Source organism: Bombyx mori, chromosome 7 (genome assembly GCF_030269925.1).
Source record: "Bombyx mori chromosome 7, ASM3026992v2".
Classification (NCBI taxonomy): Eukaryota; Metazoa; Arthropoda; class Insecta; order Lepidoptera; family Bombycidae; genus Bombyx; species Bombyx mori.
This window is the reverse complement of record NC_085113.1, coordinates 4,490,627-4,509,457: the sequence shown is the minus strand read 5'-3', so window position 1 is coordinate 4,509,457 and position 18,831 is coordinate 4,490,627. Positions and strand designations below refer to the sequence as shown.

The 18,831-nt window shown below is 36.8% G+C and overlaps 1 non-coding gene across 1 annotated transcript; it reads left to right on the top strand.

Annotated features, from left to right (window-relative positions):
* The first annotated feature begins 1,238 nt into the window (after positions 1-1,238).
* On the top strand, positions 1,239-1,310 carry TRNAA-UGC (transfer RNA alanine (anticodon UGC)). Its single transcript has one exon. It is a non-coding gene; the product is annotated as a tRNA-Ala (tRNA).
* Positions 1,311-18,831: the final 17,521 nt, after the last annotated feature.

Here is an 18,831-nt window from a genome sequence, read left to right as displayed (position 1 = left end):
AGAGAACTCCCAAGCTCTGCCGTAAAAATAAAAAAAGAGTGGTCATGATAATGGACGAACGAGGTCGCGGACTGGTGCTTAGTGGTTACTGGAGTCAGTACACATGTAGGTGAGCTCACGAGCTCAACCTAAGAGAATTTCTAACACTAGCCCTAACAAGAGTAATGCTTCGCTGAATCTACTACCGGATCGAAATCGCAACCCACTGAGAAGATCCAGCGAGAAACTCAGTGGACTGTGTCTACTTATGGGCTAGCTTGCCGTCGAAGCTTTCGTCGGAGTCGACGAGTTCGACGAGGAGGTATGCACATATATTTACATATATTCATTTAACATATATTTCGTTAGAAAATAGGCGTTTGCGTTTAAGATTTGAACACATGAATAGGCTTGATACGTCCACACCGGGCTTTAACATCCAGTGTTCAATCAAAATATGAACATATAAAATATTATTGTAATACTAGCGGCCCGTCCCGACTTCGCTTGGGAAGAAGCGCACGCGATGTAAAGAATTTTAGGTAATTTTTTTACGCATTGGGTTACATTATTGGAGTTTCAGTAAGGATCCCAAATTTTTTTGAAAATATAATAAATATAGCCTATGTCACCCGGGGATACCGTAGCTTTCCAACAGTGAAAGATTTTTTTAAATCGGTTCAGTAGTTTCGGAGCCTATTCAATACAAACAAACAAACAAATCTTTCCTCTTTATAATATTAGTAAAGTAATGGTAACACCTAAGTCCTAACTAAGTTGCTAATTTTAAGATTTGCTCATGGCAACCCATCTCTTCCGTTCCAGCCTTTTAGCCCCGTGCATGGCAAGTTGTAATTAAATTATAATAAAATTAGAGTAAACACGAATATTTATTTTACAAGCCTGTATTTTATTTATACATCCAGCGTTAAAATAATTTGGTGTGCTTTTCCGAATTCGAATCTACCACTAATTCCCAACACACTTTCTAGACTATTCTTCGAAGAAAACGTATTTTTAGTTCGTTTAAAATAGTAATTAAATTTATAGTTGAAACTTAAAAGATCGTTGCATTTTGTTTGATATTTAAGTCAATGTCACCTTATGTTTTCATTCTTAATGAAGTATTCATTTCTAATTACTAAACAGCTGTCATAATGCCACGTAATTGTAACTATTTATTCGTAGGTTTGTACAAATGTTATGTTTTTTTGTGAGATATTTCTTTTTGTTTAACTTTTTTTACTATAATGACACAAGGGGATGTAGCTCAGTGGTAGAGCGTTCGCTTTGCATGTGAAAGGTCCTGGGTTCGATCCCCAGCATCTCCAACTTTTTTAGAAATACAAAACCATTTTTAGTGAAAATAAGACTAAGGAACTTTTCTACTTTCTAAGAAGTTTTTACTTTATGTCCATTTTTGAAGCATCATCCAATTCTCTCAAAAATCTAGATTTGAGAGATCTAGTATCTAGATTTGATGATGGTATGTGATGTTGATGGTGATATCTAGATTTTTATTTATAACTGTTTAGGGAATCAGAATTTTAAAAATCAATTATTAGAAGGGATGATATTTTAAAATGAGCGTATAATTACTGATTACTTATTATTTATTATATTATTAATATATATTTTTACTACCTACAAATAAAAATGTGGTATGTCGATAGTTGAAAAAATGGAAATCCGATTTTGTGATTTTATGTCGAGAAATAATAGGTAATAGAAATATTTTCGGGAAGTAATTTAAGAGAAATTAATTAATAAAGTATAAAAATATGTTTTAAATTTAAAATAAATAGAATCTATGCTAATATATAAACCTACAGTGGTTTTTACGGATGTTCCGTTATAACTATTGAACCGTGCATCCGATTGACTTGAAACTTGGTATCAATGTAGAAAATACATGTACTTAATGGATAAGCTAATGTTTATATGAGTGTTGGACTCCCCAATAATAATGACAATAAATAATAATGTTAATTTTAAATGCCCAGCGAAGCGGGCGAATACGGATAGTAAACTAATAAAATTTTACATTGCAAATTTTAAGTCGGAGTCTCTTCGGTCGACCTTTTCCCCCTCTACCTTGCACTACCATTTCCATACATCTCCTAGTCTCCATGCATCTTCTCTCTACGAATCACATGCCCATACAACGCTAACGCAAAATAATAACTTAACTAAGAAATAAGAACTTAATAAATAATATTTTCTTTCCGGAGTGTAAGTACAAACCCAGCCTCTCCGACAAAATCGTGAAAAATACTTCAGAGTTATTTCAGGAACACCTTCGGCTATGAGTCGCGCAGGATCGATCGATATTTACGTGACTGGTGTACAAAGTCGACGCTACTTACGCTACCGACTGTACTTCGATTAGGGTTGTCCGTTTTTTTTTTTTTTTTTATGATGACGGAATTAAATTTTTTACGTGCGCATTGGATGCTGATCGACTTGGTGGTGCTGTAGTTAGCACCCCTGACGGTTGCGTTGAGGGTCGCGGATTCGGTGCCTACATCGGGCAAACGTTATGTGATGAATAGGTATGTTTGCTCTGTGTCTGCGTGCTCGTTATCTATATATGTATAAGTGTGTTTGGCAGTCTCTGGTACCCATAAGACAGAGAATTCTAAACAGGACCGGGTAGCCGTGTGTGAGTTGTTCCCAATTATGAATTACTATTGTTATTATATTATGATATGTTTTACAAAATTAAACTTTTTAATAATATAAGTTAAAACGAGTTTATGCTCACCTGGTATTAAGTGGGAATGGATATCATGGCTGTACCTGTCTTTACACCTTAATCAATCATTATATTAACGCTAATCTTCAGAATAGAACGTATGCTAGCTCTAGCTTAGCTGTATAAATAGGCAAGGTACTGATAGTACGGCTAAATACGTCACGAACCAATCATCTGGTTTGAAAGGCCGGACGACCGACATATAATAGAATTGAAACATTAATCCTATATCTTAGGATAGTCTTAAGATAGGTAGGAGCTTTTACTTTATCCATGGGCTTTGGTGACTACTTCTTACCGGTACACTGCTCAGTGGTAGTCATACTAAATGATACTAGATCTTACATGATGGTAATCTATTATACCGTCACTCACAAGACACTATTAAGTATTCCCGGCTGCTTCGTGATACTATTTCCTCATTCTATAGTAGTATGAATGCCTTTGTTTTTTACCAATAGCCTACGGGTCTTCCCTTAATTTCTATGAACAATCGATTCGACCTCAAATCTTGCGATGGGTGAAGGTATTTATGTTGCCATGTAAATGAGCTTCAAGCTACTTAGCACTGGATGGATCGCGAGCTGGTCGACAGTAAAAAAAACCTGAAAGTACTTTAGTGTCTTAAAGTAAATCGCTTAAAAAAGACACTAGTTAAATTCTGCCTTGGGCACGCAAAAAAAATATGTGTATTTTGTACAGAGTTCCGAAAAAGAATAGATTATGTTCGTAAAAATTACATTGGAAAATACTGAAGACAACAACCCTATTTTGAAGCTGTAACACGGGAAATAGGGTTGCCGCGAATAATTTTAAATACACTTTAGATTATAATATGAAAATATATTTGGAAAGTTTGTGGTAAAATAGGTGGTCTCTACAAGTGGTCTCTACCATATTACCCAGTGTCATTGGTGGGATAGCACGTCGAATCTGAAGTAGATACTTAGTGTGGCTGTGTCGTTGACATTATCTGAACCTATTAGAGGCGGTATTCACTCACTATCAGCTGACAGGTATACACTGGGCGCACTACATCTTCCGTTGGTAACTAATTGCTAGATAGAACTTGTTTTTTTTTTTTTTTTTTTTTTTATTGCCCTTGTCGGCAGACGAGCATACGGCCCACCTGATGGTGAGTGGTTACCGTCGCCCATGGACTTCAGCAATGCCAAGGGCAGAGCCAAGCCGCTGCCTAGAACTCAAGATTTTGGCTCTGAGCTCTCGTTTAACACAACTAACTCGGGCAAATTACTGGAAAACTGAAAAGTGCTCTATAATATAGATCTGTATCTCTCTATCTCTCTATAATATAATCTATCTATAATCTGTTCGTTAGTCTCGCTAAAGTTCGAGAACAGCTGGACTGATTTGGCTAATTTTGGTCTTAAATTATTTGTGGAAGTCCAGAGAAGGTTTAAAAGGTAGATAAATATGAAAATGTTCGGAATTAAATAAAAATAACAATTTTGTTTTTTCTTTGATTTTGTTTGTTTTAAGTTTATTTTATGCAAAAGTTTAGGTCTTTTATTTATCGATTGTGGTACTACGAAGCTTGTCGGTTCAGCTAGTCTATAATATAATATAGAGTCTATATACATAGTACTATTTAGTTTTAGCTCCTGTTTAAGGTGTAAGTCCACTTGGGCAGATACCAATCTTCTTCTTCTTCGTCGCTTTCTTCATTACTGAAGGTCGTGTCCCTGAAACTTGACCGTGGCTTGTCTCGTGAGCTGTTTCCACCTTGTCCGGTCCTCAGCTTCTCGAATGGCGGTTGCGACTGGCAGTCCAGTTAGGGCGGTTATTTGATCACATCAACGACTAGGTGATCGGCCGCGGGGTCTCTTTTACTGGTTGTAGGACCTCTTGTGAGTCCGCGCGGGTGGGTACCACCACCCTGCCTATTTCTCCCGCAGAGCAGTAATGCGTTTCGGTTTGAAGGATGGGGCAGCCGTTGTAACTATACTTGAGATTTTAGAACTCATATCTCAAGGTGGGTGGCGCTTTTACGTTGTGGATGTCTATGGGCTCCAATAACTACTTAACACCAGGTGGGCTGTGAGCTCGTCCACTCATCTAAGCAATAAAAAAAAATCCTTCTACTTTGCCCGTCACAATCACTTTGTCCAAGTTATCTGACTGTCAGCGGGCAATGTGACCGAAGTAGCTGAGGGTCCTCTGGTAACAGATTGTTGAGAGCCTGACTCGAATGCGAAGCTGATACCATTACAGATACCATTACCGTGCCCATTTGTGTCGCGAAGTAGTCTCGGATTCAGGCTTGAGGGTTGGAAAGGCCGTTATACATATACGATTGAGGTTTCGTCGTTGCTTCAACTTGGCTAGCAGCTTTCGCGTTGTCATGTTTATGAGCTCTTATAACTACTTAACATCAGGTCGTAGCTTCACGAGTACGAGATTCTCAATGAAACCAATACCTTTGAAATACTCTATGATTTCTCTGTAAAGTTTTTCGCTCACAAAGCCTTTCAGTGAAGTACTTTTCCTGTATTCATTTCGGCCCCTGCTTTATCGATCGTCGAGGACGCAAGCTGAATCCTAAATGTCTTTATTTAACAAGCTGTATTTTGCTATTTAATTGGACCTTATTGCCTAGTGTTAAGGTTGATTTTATGTATACGCATAACGTTTTTAAGTTGGTCACGGTCATGGTCTCCTGAAGGCCAGTCAAGGACAGCTGTGATATTATTTAAGATGGATATGTAAAAATAAATAATTTATGATCTGTTTTATTTTTAATCATGATGATTAAATACGAACCAATTTTTATTGTGGGTATTTTCATGTGTTTATTTTATAGTATATGTGAACAATGTATTTAGTAAGTATAGTTTATTAAATAAATCAATTTTGGAATATTATGTGACCTAAAATTTTCTTAAGTGAAACTAAATATTTTTTTAATAAAAAACGTATAGATCATAATAAATTTGAGTGTCAAAAATGTATAGGTTATATAAAAATTATTAAACTATTGAATTGGGAAAATTACATTAACCTAGACCTTTTTCCTCGCTTAAAGACAAAGCTATAAGAAATAATCAAAGTTTAATCACGCGATTATTTTAATCATTGGAAATCTGGGAATATTTTACACTTTTTCTAGTTGCGTTCTGCTGAATCAACGTTTTCAAATGGACGTACAAGTAGATAGCAAAAAATAAAGCGATTTTTTTTTTTTATTTCAAAAGGAATGCGAAAATTTAATCACGTTTGATTAAAATAAATCATCAAACTTTAATCACTCTCGTACGCTCTACGATCGTAAAGCATATTGTAATATGGTATTAAACTACTTTATCTTTATCGCTTCGAGTACGCCTACACGCCTGATAATGGCCACGCCTTTCAAACGCGCCGCCACCCAATCGCGCCGTGGGAAAACGAAGCTCAAAAGTCGGAGCCGACTTATATCCGTTCCTTTCGCACTCATGAATGCACATTCCAGTATTCGGTTTAATATTTAAAAAAAAAAATTTTAGTTCGAATCTTAATTCGAATCGAAGAAAATTTCGTGTTGTTTCAATTTAGTAAAATTAGATATCTTTGTTAAGTTTGTGTTTTTTAAGTTTTTTTTTTTTTATGTGTGTTCGCAAACTATGGAAAACATCTGTCAAGGCTTTAATAAGCAAGTATTCCAGACGATCACGACTGCTCTGCCCAGAGCAACCGATTATCATGATGATGTTAAGTTTGTTGGAATTTCGATATGAAATTTTGAATACGTCGCATTGAGTCGTATTAGGTGTGAAGTCTTTGACCTTGAATACGAGAAGCTGGCAAATTCGAATGTGCAGTGCATAATTAGCTTTCATTTAGTTTAGCTACACTTTTACTAAGCATCGTGCGGGATATAATGTGGATATTAATTATGTTCTGTTAAATAGAAAAATCTATTTACATAATTATAATTATCCAATTATGTTCGTAATTTTTTATTTATATGCTCATCCATGTTTGTATCAACAAAGTGACGTTTTTTGAAACGGAGAATGCTTTTTGAACAAAAATATTTTTTTTGACATTCAAGAATTTTTCATGAAAATTCTCAAGTTGCATAATGACTGATGATATGATTTGCAAATCCAACTGTCGGTAAGTGACCTCGTCCATCATAGTACTGCCGTGAAGCAGTAATGCGATTGGTTCAAGGATAGGATAGGAGCATCATAAAGTGAGTGTTCTACGTACTTAATGTTTAATTCAAAATTTTCAAAAAGTTACTTTATAAACATGACCCTCCTTCTGGAAAAGTCGGGTAAAAACATAGAATTCAAATACTTTTTTTTTTTTTTTTTTTTTTTTTTTTTATGATTGAAAGTTTACTGGTGGCCCGAAGGCCTTTCCAGTTTCACCAGGACAGGTGGGCGAGCAAAGGCTCAGCCAAGAGGGGTGGGATTTGCTAACAACTGCCCGAGCGCCTCCGAAGGAGACCTAACAACTCAAGAGCAATTGTTTCGCGAATGAATCTACTACCGGATCGGAATCGCGACCCGCTGAGAAGATCCGGCGAGAAACTCAGCGGGCTGATGCATGGGTTAGGTTGCACGTCGACCTCTTTGTCGAGTTCGACGAGTACGGTTACCGGGGTCCCTAAGCCTGCCCCTAGTATTAGAGCTGAAGGCATCTAATGCAAAGGTTATTGGATCTGATGGATCCGTAAGGACGTGTCTAGGGCGTCGACGGTGACTGGCTCCTGCATGATCAGGATTCGGGGAGTAGTCAGCGGCGGCAACGATAAGGCGATTATCATGACGCATAGCCTTATCGAAGTATCGTTCCGACGCTGACTTCATGTATTTCCGAATTGATTCGAGGCCCAGGTCGTCGTGTAGGTCAACGTTCCTCACGAACCACGGAGCCCCGACAGCTAACCTGCAAAAGCGGGATTGTAGGGATTGGAGGGTGTCTATGTGTGTGCGGGCCGCGTGAGCGAACACCACACTCGCGTAAGTCATGACGGGCCTTATGCAAGTTTTGTAAAGTGTCACCTTGTTCCGAAGGGACATTTTACTCCGCTTACAGATCATGGGGTAGAGTCTACCGAGAATAAACGCGGCACGGTCACGGACTGATTTTATATGCGGGCGGAATGTCATCGATGCATCCAGGGTAACGCCCAGGTACTTGACCTTCCTGGCCCAGGGTATGGGTTGTCTAAAGAGAGTAATCGGGGGTGTGAGATTCCTCCTCCTAATCCGGGAGGAAATCCGTGTGGAGCTTCCCCTCTGAAATAGCACCGCAGTACTTTTCGCTGGGTTGATGTCTATGCGCCATTTTCGGAACCACTGTCCTAGGGCTAGGGCTGCGCTCTGAAGCTTCTTCGCGATTAGGGACTTATTTCTACTAGAATAGTAAACAGTCGTGTCGTCGGCGAATAAAGCTAAATGGGTCGGCGGCGACCGGGGAATATCGTTAACGAATAAGCTAAATAGGAGGGGTGAGAGGACAGAGCCTTGCGGGACTCCAGCTGTGAGAGGTCGTGGGGAGGAGCGGGTTCCCTCGACTCGATATCGAAAAGAGCGGTTCGACAAGAAGTCCCGTATGATGAGCACGAGACTATCCGGCACGCCCATGTTGAATAGTTTGAAAATCAAACCATTGTGCCAGACTTTGTCGAACGCTTTTGCGACGTCGAAGAAGAGAGCTCCCGTGTATAACGGTTTTGGTCGATTAAGCCCCACAAGAATGTGCTCCGTGAGGCGGTGCACCTGTTGAACGCATGAATTCAAATACTAAATCATGCTTCGAACGTTTTAAGACGATGAGAAATTATCCAATATAACATAGCCTGTTTGTCACTATATGTTCTTAGTTAGCGGAGTTCAAGTTATTCTGGGACGGACCCTGACGTGCGGGAGTTTTGAATCTTCGTGGTGAGTTTGGTAAGTCAGAAAATGAATGCTTGGACACGAATATGCCAAAGAAAAGGGGTGACAAATACACAAACAACAATATCCTAGGGCTTTTACGAAAAAAACATAAAATTTAATGCCACTACGTAAAATAAAATTTGTTCATAAATGGCAGTGAAAAAAAAACGCATATACCATGAGAATTATAGTTTTCTTTCGAGACTAACTCGATTAGGTAAAATATTACCAAAACAAAATATCTAAGAAAGGTCGTGAAAAATGACCTTTAAGTTCATATTTTATTTTATGAATATTTATGAAAATATACTTCAACTTATTTATTTAACTACTTAACTTTCGGTTTCCAATTAGTCACTTGCAAATAAAACTAATTAACATCAGGTCAATGAGAAGAAATATATTTCTCTAATAAAACTACAGTAGATATATTGAAAAAAATAATATGCAAAAGTAAGTTAAGTACATAATTGAGAAAAATTCTAAAGTGTCAATCACCTCTGACAACGTATTCAAGAGAACCGTTACGATCTTAGTCATACTGCTATTTCAGTGCAATTAACTTAACCATTCATGAGACCTTCAACTACATGTGGTTCTTCATCTCGATCACATGAGTTTAATAGTGCTGAAGGAGGCGAGGAAGGTCAAGTTTCGTTAGCCATGTATGTGACAGTTAAGGTTTTGAGGTTATGTCACAGCTTAGAATTTTAATCGTGGGAATATCTGTCATTTTCCGAGCACGTAATGGTATGTGAAATGAGGGCTCGTTATTTATTTAGGCTGTGAATTTATGCTTGTTTAAATTGTATGAAGCCTCAATTATTTTTATAACAGATTATTTTTATAATTTTAAGAGATTATTCGTAACTTAAAAATGACAAATAATTTGGGTTAGTTAAGATATTCTGTACATGTTTGTAAAAATGTTCACACCGTGCGACTGAGTAATAAAAATCGTGCGTAATTAGGGCACACCCCAAAGCGGGACCGTGTACGTGACACGGACCGGCATCACGTAAACGTAACCCAATTACACGGGACGTGATGTACGGGAATCCGACAGCCGGTCTCGCTGGCTGCTCGCTATTTCGTATGCTCGCCGTATGGCCAGGCCGGTTCGACGCACACATCCACGCGGTATAGTTTTGATACCAGATCCTCTCAATGACCGCTGGACCGACAGACTCGGCACACGTGTCCTCGTTACGATTTCACCGAAACGCATGTAAATAGTGGAACGTGCGCGCGTTTCGGAACTCGTGCGCGCGGGAAAATTTTTTGACAGTTGACGTGCGCTATTTTTTGTGGCAGTGACTCCGCGGGCCGTTCCAGATTCGAATTACGATTGTGCTCGAAATACATACAAAGTGAGACATTGTGCTAATAAATATTTAAACAAAAATAGTGATTTCACCGGGAAACCTAAAAAGGTTTATAGATATGAATGAAAAAAGTTTTAATGTGAATGAAAATTTTTATAGAAGAATTCATTTATAATAAAGCTGTAGGTACTTCTAGCGATTTATTTTTGGTTCGCTTGTTTATATTATACGTATGCAAAAAAGAAAATAAAGTATTTACTAAATTCGCAATGAAATTTTTTATATTCTATTCGATTTTTTTCTACTAATGTAAATGTTTAAATACATAATTATCAGTCCGACAAAATTGTTACATTTTTCTAAATGAATGCTCATTTCTGTTAGAAGGCTGTTCTAAAATAACCATAGCTTTACCGACATCATAAAATCTTTAAGAACGTCAAATTCTTGCGCGTTTTAAACAAGATCAAACAAATTTATTAGTTAACAAACAACTAAAACCTGTAGTCCCTTGAGGTTAACACAACATTAACGTAATGTTTTAGAGTTGTACAAACACAGACTAATAGGTGCTGATTTGACGGACGAAAATAAATGATCAACATGCGTACACGCATTTGTCGTATTAAGGAAATAATAATCTTGATGTTAATTTTGAGTCACATCGATTGTTAATCATTGAACGAATAGTTTTGATCCCTATGCTTTTTTACTTTTTTTTTTGTTCTAAGAAAACAAAGGATATGAAATTTAGTGATTGGATAAAACGGTATTGTGTGTGAAAAAAATTTTATAGCAGTAATGCTTTTGCAATCGCAATAATTAAGAGAGGGAATCATTTAATGACAATAATAAACGTGAGATAAAGCCGTAAAATATCTTTAAGTTTATTGTTGTAATTGTGTCGAAAGGATTACGAATAAGAAATTTAATCATATTTGATATGTTGTGTTTGCACAATAGTATACAATAGAAGAATATTTTTCGATTAATAACCGAAATTGACTCTTAATTACTGAAGATTTAGATTCATTTTATGTAATATATTTTCTTTTTTGTCATTGGTTTTTAGAAAAAAAAAAAACTGAATATTTCAATAGATTTTTTATTGATGATAAAAAATCATACGAGAAAATTAACTGCTTTATTTTATTACTATTAATTCAGGAATTTAACGGTTAGAAACTAGGTTTTTTACTTATTATATACAGAGTCGGATATATTGGCGTACGGGACAATCTCTAATGAATGAAAACATGGTATTTACATGTTCATTCTCTATGCATATTTAATACATTCATCCGACTGTGACTCTGCTGTTGGTGCTTAAAATTTAGGGTTGGTGACGCACTTTTGGCTTAAAGACATCTCATACAATTAGCTTTATCGAGTTTTAGGATAACCGACAAATCGTGAGGTGTTTTATTTTTTTATTTTTTATATTGCTTAGATGGGTGGACGAGCTCACAGCCCACCTGATGTTAAGTGGTTACTGGAGCCCATAGACATCTATTAATTAAAATAAAATATAAAAATTTTGCGGGTTTGATTTTTATTACACGATGTTATTCCTTCACCGTGGAAGTCAATCGTGAGCCGTTAAGTACGTATTTCATTAGAAAAATTGGTACCCGCCTGCGGGATTCGAAAACCGGTGCATCGCTAGATACGAATACACCGGACGTCTTATCCTTTAGACCACGACGAAAATAGCAATTACACCAATATGACTAGCATTATTATTATTGTAACCAAAAAAATACACTATGCTGTTTGTCCATCGCTCCTGCAGGCAGCCCAGCAACGGATCTGCCGCGGAGTATTGTAGGATAGCCGTTGTACTGTAGAACTGAGGCTTAGAACTGATTTTTCAAGGCGGGTTTCGGAATTTACACTATATTGTCTAAGAGCTTCGGTAACCTTAATATCAGGTAGCTTTTAGCCCACTGAGTTTCTCGTCGGATCTTCTCAGTGGGTCGCGATTCCGATCCGGTGGTAGATTCATCGAAGCACTGCTCTTGCTAGCCCTAGCTAGTGTTAGCAAATTCTCTTAACTTAAGCCCGTGAGCTCACCTACCCGTCCGGACGTAGCTGGAATAACCCTTTAGGCTACCAGCTAATAGGTTGAAAAAAAACTAGGTAGGTTGTTTGTTAATTCAATTGTCGAGGTAAATAAAAAAGGATTTATTTATATCTTTTATCCGGAAAAGAGACACATGGTAGATTTTTCTTAAATTACACTAAATGATGACCGAGCTTTGCTCGTTTTTTTTTTTGATAACGCCATCTTGTTGTGTCTTTAAAGCGGTTAGTTGCCCTCAATTAAGAAAAATAGTATTATTATTCGCCAATAGATGTCGGAAAGAGTTGAGTATTGAAAACACGAATAAAACAACATTTTCTGAAAATAAATCGTAGCTAGATCGATTTATCGCCCCCGAAATCCCCTGCATACTAAGAAGTTTTATGAATATCGTTGGAGCCGTTTCCGAGATTCAGATTATATATATATTAATATACAAGAGTTGCTCGTTTAAAGGTATAAGATTTTCAATACGGGTGAATCTACAGGTCACATCTAGTCTTATTTATGACTGAAAAAATTAATACAATTTATTCAAGTCACAGTCCAAAGTGGAACCTATTATGTTCTATATTAAATTATAGTGTACACACGTTTCAATGTTCTTTAACTAATTCATTCAAATCCAGTCTAATGGCTCGACTAAGTTGTAATTTAAGAGCTAACTAGAGAACCTTGTAATGTGGATAATTGTTCGTAGGTACATTATAAGTTGATCGAGGCCAATCAAATTAATTTTGACGTTTGTAGTGTTAATATTTTATTCGGATTTCGCGAGACTTTGAATTATTTAAGATTACTTTTACGTTTTAGTTCACGCTTTTAATTTACAACTAGCTGACCCGGCAGACTTCGTAGTGCCTCAATCGATAAATAAAAGACCTAAACTTATCTATAAAATAAACTTAAAACAGACAAAAGGAATCCGTCCGACGGGGGACACATCAAAGGAAAAACAAAATTGTTATTTTTATTTAATTCCGAGCATTTTCATATTTATCTACCTTTTAAACCTTCTCTGGACTTCCACAAATAATTAAAGACCAAAATTAGACAAATCGGTCCAGCCGTTGTCGAGTTTTAGCGAGACTAACGAACAGCAATTCATTTTTATACATATAGATAACGTGATATTGACTATATTCAAATATCGACAAATGTCCCTTTTAGTCGACAATTACACAAAAACTGTAAATTGTTCGAAACATCAGCAATATAATAATAATAATATTTGTCAACAAATCACGCACGGCCATCCAGCACCGAATTAGGATTCCCTGTGTTATAGGTACCAGAAACTGGTATAAATACTTACATTTTAATTATATATATATATATATATATATATATATATATATATATATATATATATATATATATATAAACACTCAAACAAAGTGCAAACAAACCTGTTCATCACATGAATGTTTGCCCGATGTGGGAATCGATTCCACGATCCTCGGCGCAATGGTCAAGAGCGCTAAATACTACACCACCGAGTCAGTCAATAATATGCATTTTAAATAGAAAACGCGAGATTAAGCTGTAGGTGTAATTTTAATGTTGTTGTGTTACTTACGGCGTATGAGAAGATTGTTGTTAAATTATAATGAAGATGAATCGGGTACCTGCTATATTTTTTTTTAAGTCATGACTGAAAAAGTTTTAAGCAAGCCACCCGTCCATACCAGTGTCGGTGTGCTTAGTGCCAGTTTTTTAACCTTATCGGTTTTTTTCCTACCTAAGCTGATAGCCTTGAGAGGCTATATCAGCGAAACCTTAACTAGTAGGTGAGCTCACGGGGCTCAAACCTGACGACGTTGCTAACACGAACCCTAGCAAGAGCCGTGCTTCGCAGAATCTACCACCGGATCGAAAACGCGACCCACTGAGAAGATCCGGCGAGAAACTCAGTGGACTGTGTCTATGGGTTAACTTCGTCGCAAGCGACGGGTTCGACGAGAACGGTGACCGGTGCTTGAGGGTCGGTAGCGTAAAAGTTAACGCAAATTTATATGGAATTGGAACATTAGCTTACGTTTGCCACTAGGGGCGTTGATTCAACTCCATTCAAATTTGAGTTAACTTTTACGCTATCGAGAACGTTAAAAACTCGCACTCAGCACACTGTATGTTTACCGACGCTTAAAGAATATAGTGGATGGGCAGATCTGTTCACGGTCCGACTAGCGCTTAACGGGGTCCATGGACGTCAGCGCGATTCTCTTTTTTTTGCTTATTTAGGTGAATGAGCCCACATCTCACCTGGTGTTAATTGGTCACCGGAGCCTATATACATCAACAACGCAAATTTTACAGTACAACGGCTGCCTCACCTTTCAAACCGAAATGAGTTACTGTTTCACGGCAGATTCAGGATGTGGCACCTATTCTTGCGGACTTACAAGACGTCCTACCACTAGTAAAAAAACTTCCGATGCAATATTCAATTCTCAGTGGTTACAGTAGAAAGGTTATCCGAATATTCCAATCCGAACATATGATTGTATTGCAACATAATATATAAAATAAATAATAGATTAAAAAAAAAAACACGCTTTATATAAAATGCAACAAAAAAATTGAAAATAAATTTAAATTGAAAATAGTGTAAAAAATATATATATTTTATTGTAAAAAAATCGTGGGGTGCTTTTTAAGATATTACTGAAATAATAATTCTTCTATTCATATCTGTCAGAAATATATATATATATATATATATATATATATTTAATAACACCATGCACATACAAGTGAAGCTAATAAAAAGCGTGTAAAAAACCCTTGTAGCGTGAGGGCTTAAGTTCTGAGATTAATTTGTTTTCAACATTATATTATACTTTACGGGATTAGCCCTAATGTAGTAGTGTCGACATTTTTTGATTTTATACTACACAGAAACTTATGATACAATATTTATTAATAAATTTATTTATTTATTATTATTAATACTTTTATAAACACGTTTTTTTTTGTTTGTTGCTTAGATGTGTGGACGAGCTCACGGCCCACCTGGTGTTAAGTGGCTACTGGAGCCCATAGACATCCACAACGTAAATGCGCCACCCACCTTGAGAATAAGTTCTAAGGTCTCAAGTATAGTTACAACGGCTGCCCCACCCTTCAAACTGAAACGCATTACTGCTTCACGGCAGAAAATAGGCAGAGTGGTGATACCTACCCACGCGGACTCACAATAGGTTCTACCACCAGTAAATCTAGGCTGTCGTTTGTGAATTTAGTCGAAGGGGAGTTATGTAGAAAGATGTTATATAGGTAGCTGACATCATTGCTATTATGGATGGATAAATGTCGCAATAGGAGGTAGTGCTCATACCAATGTATACTGATTGGTAAAAGCATTATAATCCGATGCCATGTTTGGTAATTTTCAATAGTATTCATGGCTTAGAGCAATCTGGCTTAAAAATAAATATCAATGAGGATAAAAATGCCGATGATTTAGTAAGACTAATTACCCGAATGCCAAAAGAGAGTAATGTATTTTTATGCCACTATGTCTAATTATTCTCCTTTTCTATTGATTTCCTACAGAAGTAGCATTATTTGAAGGTAGAGTTACTGTTGCCTATAAACATTGCCAGGATCACGCGGCTGTTTATTGCTCAGGACTCTTCATAAACTTTATTTGAAGAAGGACATATAATAGAACTTTTAAAAGATTACTATTTACTGGTGGTAGGACCTCTTTAGAGTCCGCGCGGGTAGGTACCACCACCCTGCTTATTTCTGCCGCGAAGCAGTAATGTGCTTCGGTTTGAAGGGTGGGGCAGCCGTTGTAACTATACTGAGATCTTAGAACTTGTATCTCAAGGTGGGTGGCGCATTTACGTTGTAGATGTCCATGGGCTCCAGTAACCAGTAACCACTTAACACCAGGTGGGCTGTGAGCTCGTCCACCCATCTAAGCAATAAAAAAAAAGGTAGAATTACCGTTTCCCATAGACATTGCCAGGATCACTGGGCTGTTTGTTGCTCTGGACCCTTCACAAACTTCATTTGAAGAAGGACATACCTATCATAGAACGCGTAAAAGACCGTGAATTTCTTTCCCGAGTCGGATAGTACGTGGCAAAGAAGATTTATAGACAATGTCGGATAGTCTTTTTTTAATTTTATTTTTTATTGCTTAGATGCGTGGACGAGCTCACAGCCCACCTGGTTTTAAATGGTTACTGGAGCCCATAGACGTCCACAACGTAAATGCGCCACCCACCTTGAGATACAAGTTCTAAGGCCTCAAGTATAGTTACGACGGCTGCCCCACCCTTCAAACCGAAACGCATTACTGCTTCACGGCAGAAATAGGCAAAGTGGTGGTACCCACCCGCGCGGACTCACAAGAGGTCCTACCACCAGTAACAATTTTATGATCGTTTAGCATCGATACTAGTAATATACATGAACCATTTGTATCACACGTTATAACCACTATTTGATTATTAAGCTACGTTAAATGCGGAGAGTTATTAGTTAAAACATACAAAATTTAACGCGCTTAAGTGAAACGAGTTTACAGTTTGGTGCAATATCAAACATTTGTTGATCGTTTCCAGAAAACTCTACGTTCCGAGTGTGAGCTCTACATAGAGACAACGCGTTCCCATCGTAGAGTGCTTGGATAGGGTTATGCGGTAATGTGACAATTAAATTTTCAAAAAATATTCAACAATAATACTTCACGTTACTCGAACAGGAGTAATAACAATATTGAATTGGTCAATGCGAGTTTTTCATAGACACTGGTCAATACACCCGGCGCCTTATCCTTTAAGCAACAACAAATATATATATTAATACGTGAAGCAAAAACTTTGTACCCCTTTTTATGAAAATCGCGCGGACGGAGAAGTATGAAATTTCTCGCACTTATAGAGAATATAGAGGAGGAGTGCACAATGCTAATATTTTTTTAAAATAATGCATAAAAGATACTTTAAATCAAAAAAGAAAACATTACACACACTACCATGTATTTGACACAACACATACATAAAAATATACTCTTTGTTTACTGTCAATTGAGAAACTTTTATTATTGTTTAAAGTCTGTGGTCGAATTGAAAATAGTTTAATATTGTTTGTCTTTAATATTATTGATCTATAGTGCAGTTTTGGCGAATACTGTGATTATATTATCGAAATATAATAGTGCCCATAAACATCTACAATGTATGTGCCGATATCCACCTTGAGATATGAGTTCCAAGGTCTCAGTATAGTTACAACGGCTGCCCTACCCTTCAAATCAAAACGCATTACTGCTTCACGGTAGAAATGGGCAGGGTGGTGGTACCTACCCGCGCGGACTCACAAGAGGTCCTACCACCAGTAAACTGTTCACAGTAACCGTAAAATATTCGAAGTGTCGGAAATGATATAGGGATATTAATAAACGCGAGATTAATCAGTAATAATAGTTTTAATTATTATTACGACTCGCGAATGCCGAAGAAAATACAGAATATAATATGTTTAATAATATAGTATAGTATAGTTTCATGCCTCTTCAGTAAGCAAGTTCTCCTTGGTCCATTTCGTTTTTTTTTTGTATTATTTGCATATATGTTAAGTATATACCTTGACTCAATAGAACTTTTCTATAAATCATGTATTTTATGGCTCAACAGGGTAAATTTATTATATAATTCACTTTGACAGTTGACAACAAACTTTATGCATGTTTCTGATTGTTCTATCTTTTTAAACACCTTTAGCCATTATTTTGTATGGTGCCGCTTCTCGTACGATGGTAATCACAGAAAATCAAAATCAGTTTCCATCAGATGCAAAGTTTGAATGAAACGTTACCGAAATAAATAAATAAAAAACGAAGAACAAAAATAGTACGTCATAAATTTAAAATAGAGTGAAGCCAAACTCTATTCTGTTGTGTGAATTTAAAATTCACAATTCTTCAACAAACGTTCCGTTTTTTTTTATAAGTGTAATAAAAATGAATACGTAATGCATAGAGCCGTCGAAGTCATACGTTTGATTAAACACTAGGCCGTTATGATAATACTCGTACTAATAGTTAACATATTAATTGCATTTTAATGTGTAAATATGGGGTTTACATTAGGAATACGTGCAGTACGTTGGAATTTAAGCACAAATATTTTTTCCTCTAAGAGATAGTTAATGATGGTTGGGAAGGCAATCTTTTTTGCTCGTAATTTCCCAAAAAAAATCAACAAAGTCTGTGTTGGTCATTTTCTTTTTTTGCTCATTAAGATTTTTCAAGTATTCGTGATTGATAGAATTTTATTTGTTTTGAACAAATGTTTCTTTAAACAAAATACATCTGGATAAATCTATTTATTCTTTTTTTTATAATGAGTAAATATAATTACAGTTTGGAATTTTAATTAGTACATTAATTTTTTTATTTTTTTTTATTGCTTAGATGGGTGGACGAGCTCACAGCCCACCTGATGTTAAGTGGTTACTGGAGCCCATAGACATCCACAACGTAAATGCGCCACCCACCTTGAGATACAAGTTCTAAGGTCTCAAGTATAGTTACACCGGCTGCCCCACCCTTCAAACAGAAACGCATTACTGCTTCACGGCAGAAATAGGCAGGGCGGTGGTACCCACCCGCGCGGACTCACAAGAGGTCCTACCACCAGTAATTACGCAAATTATAATTTTGCGGGTTTCATTTTTATTACACGATGCTATTCCTTCACCGTGGAAGTCAATCATCAACATTTGTTGAGTACGTATTTCATTAGAAAAATTGGTACCCGCCTGCGGGATTCGAAC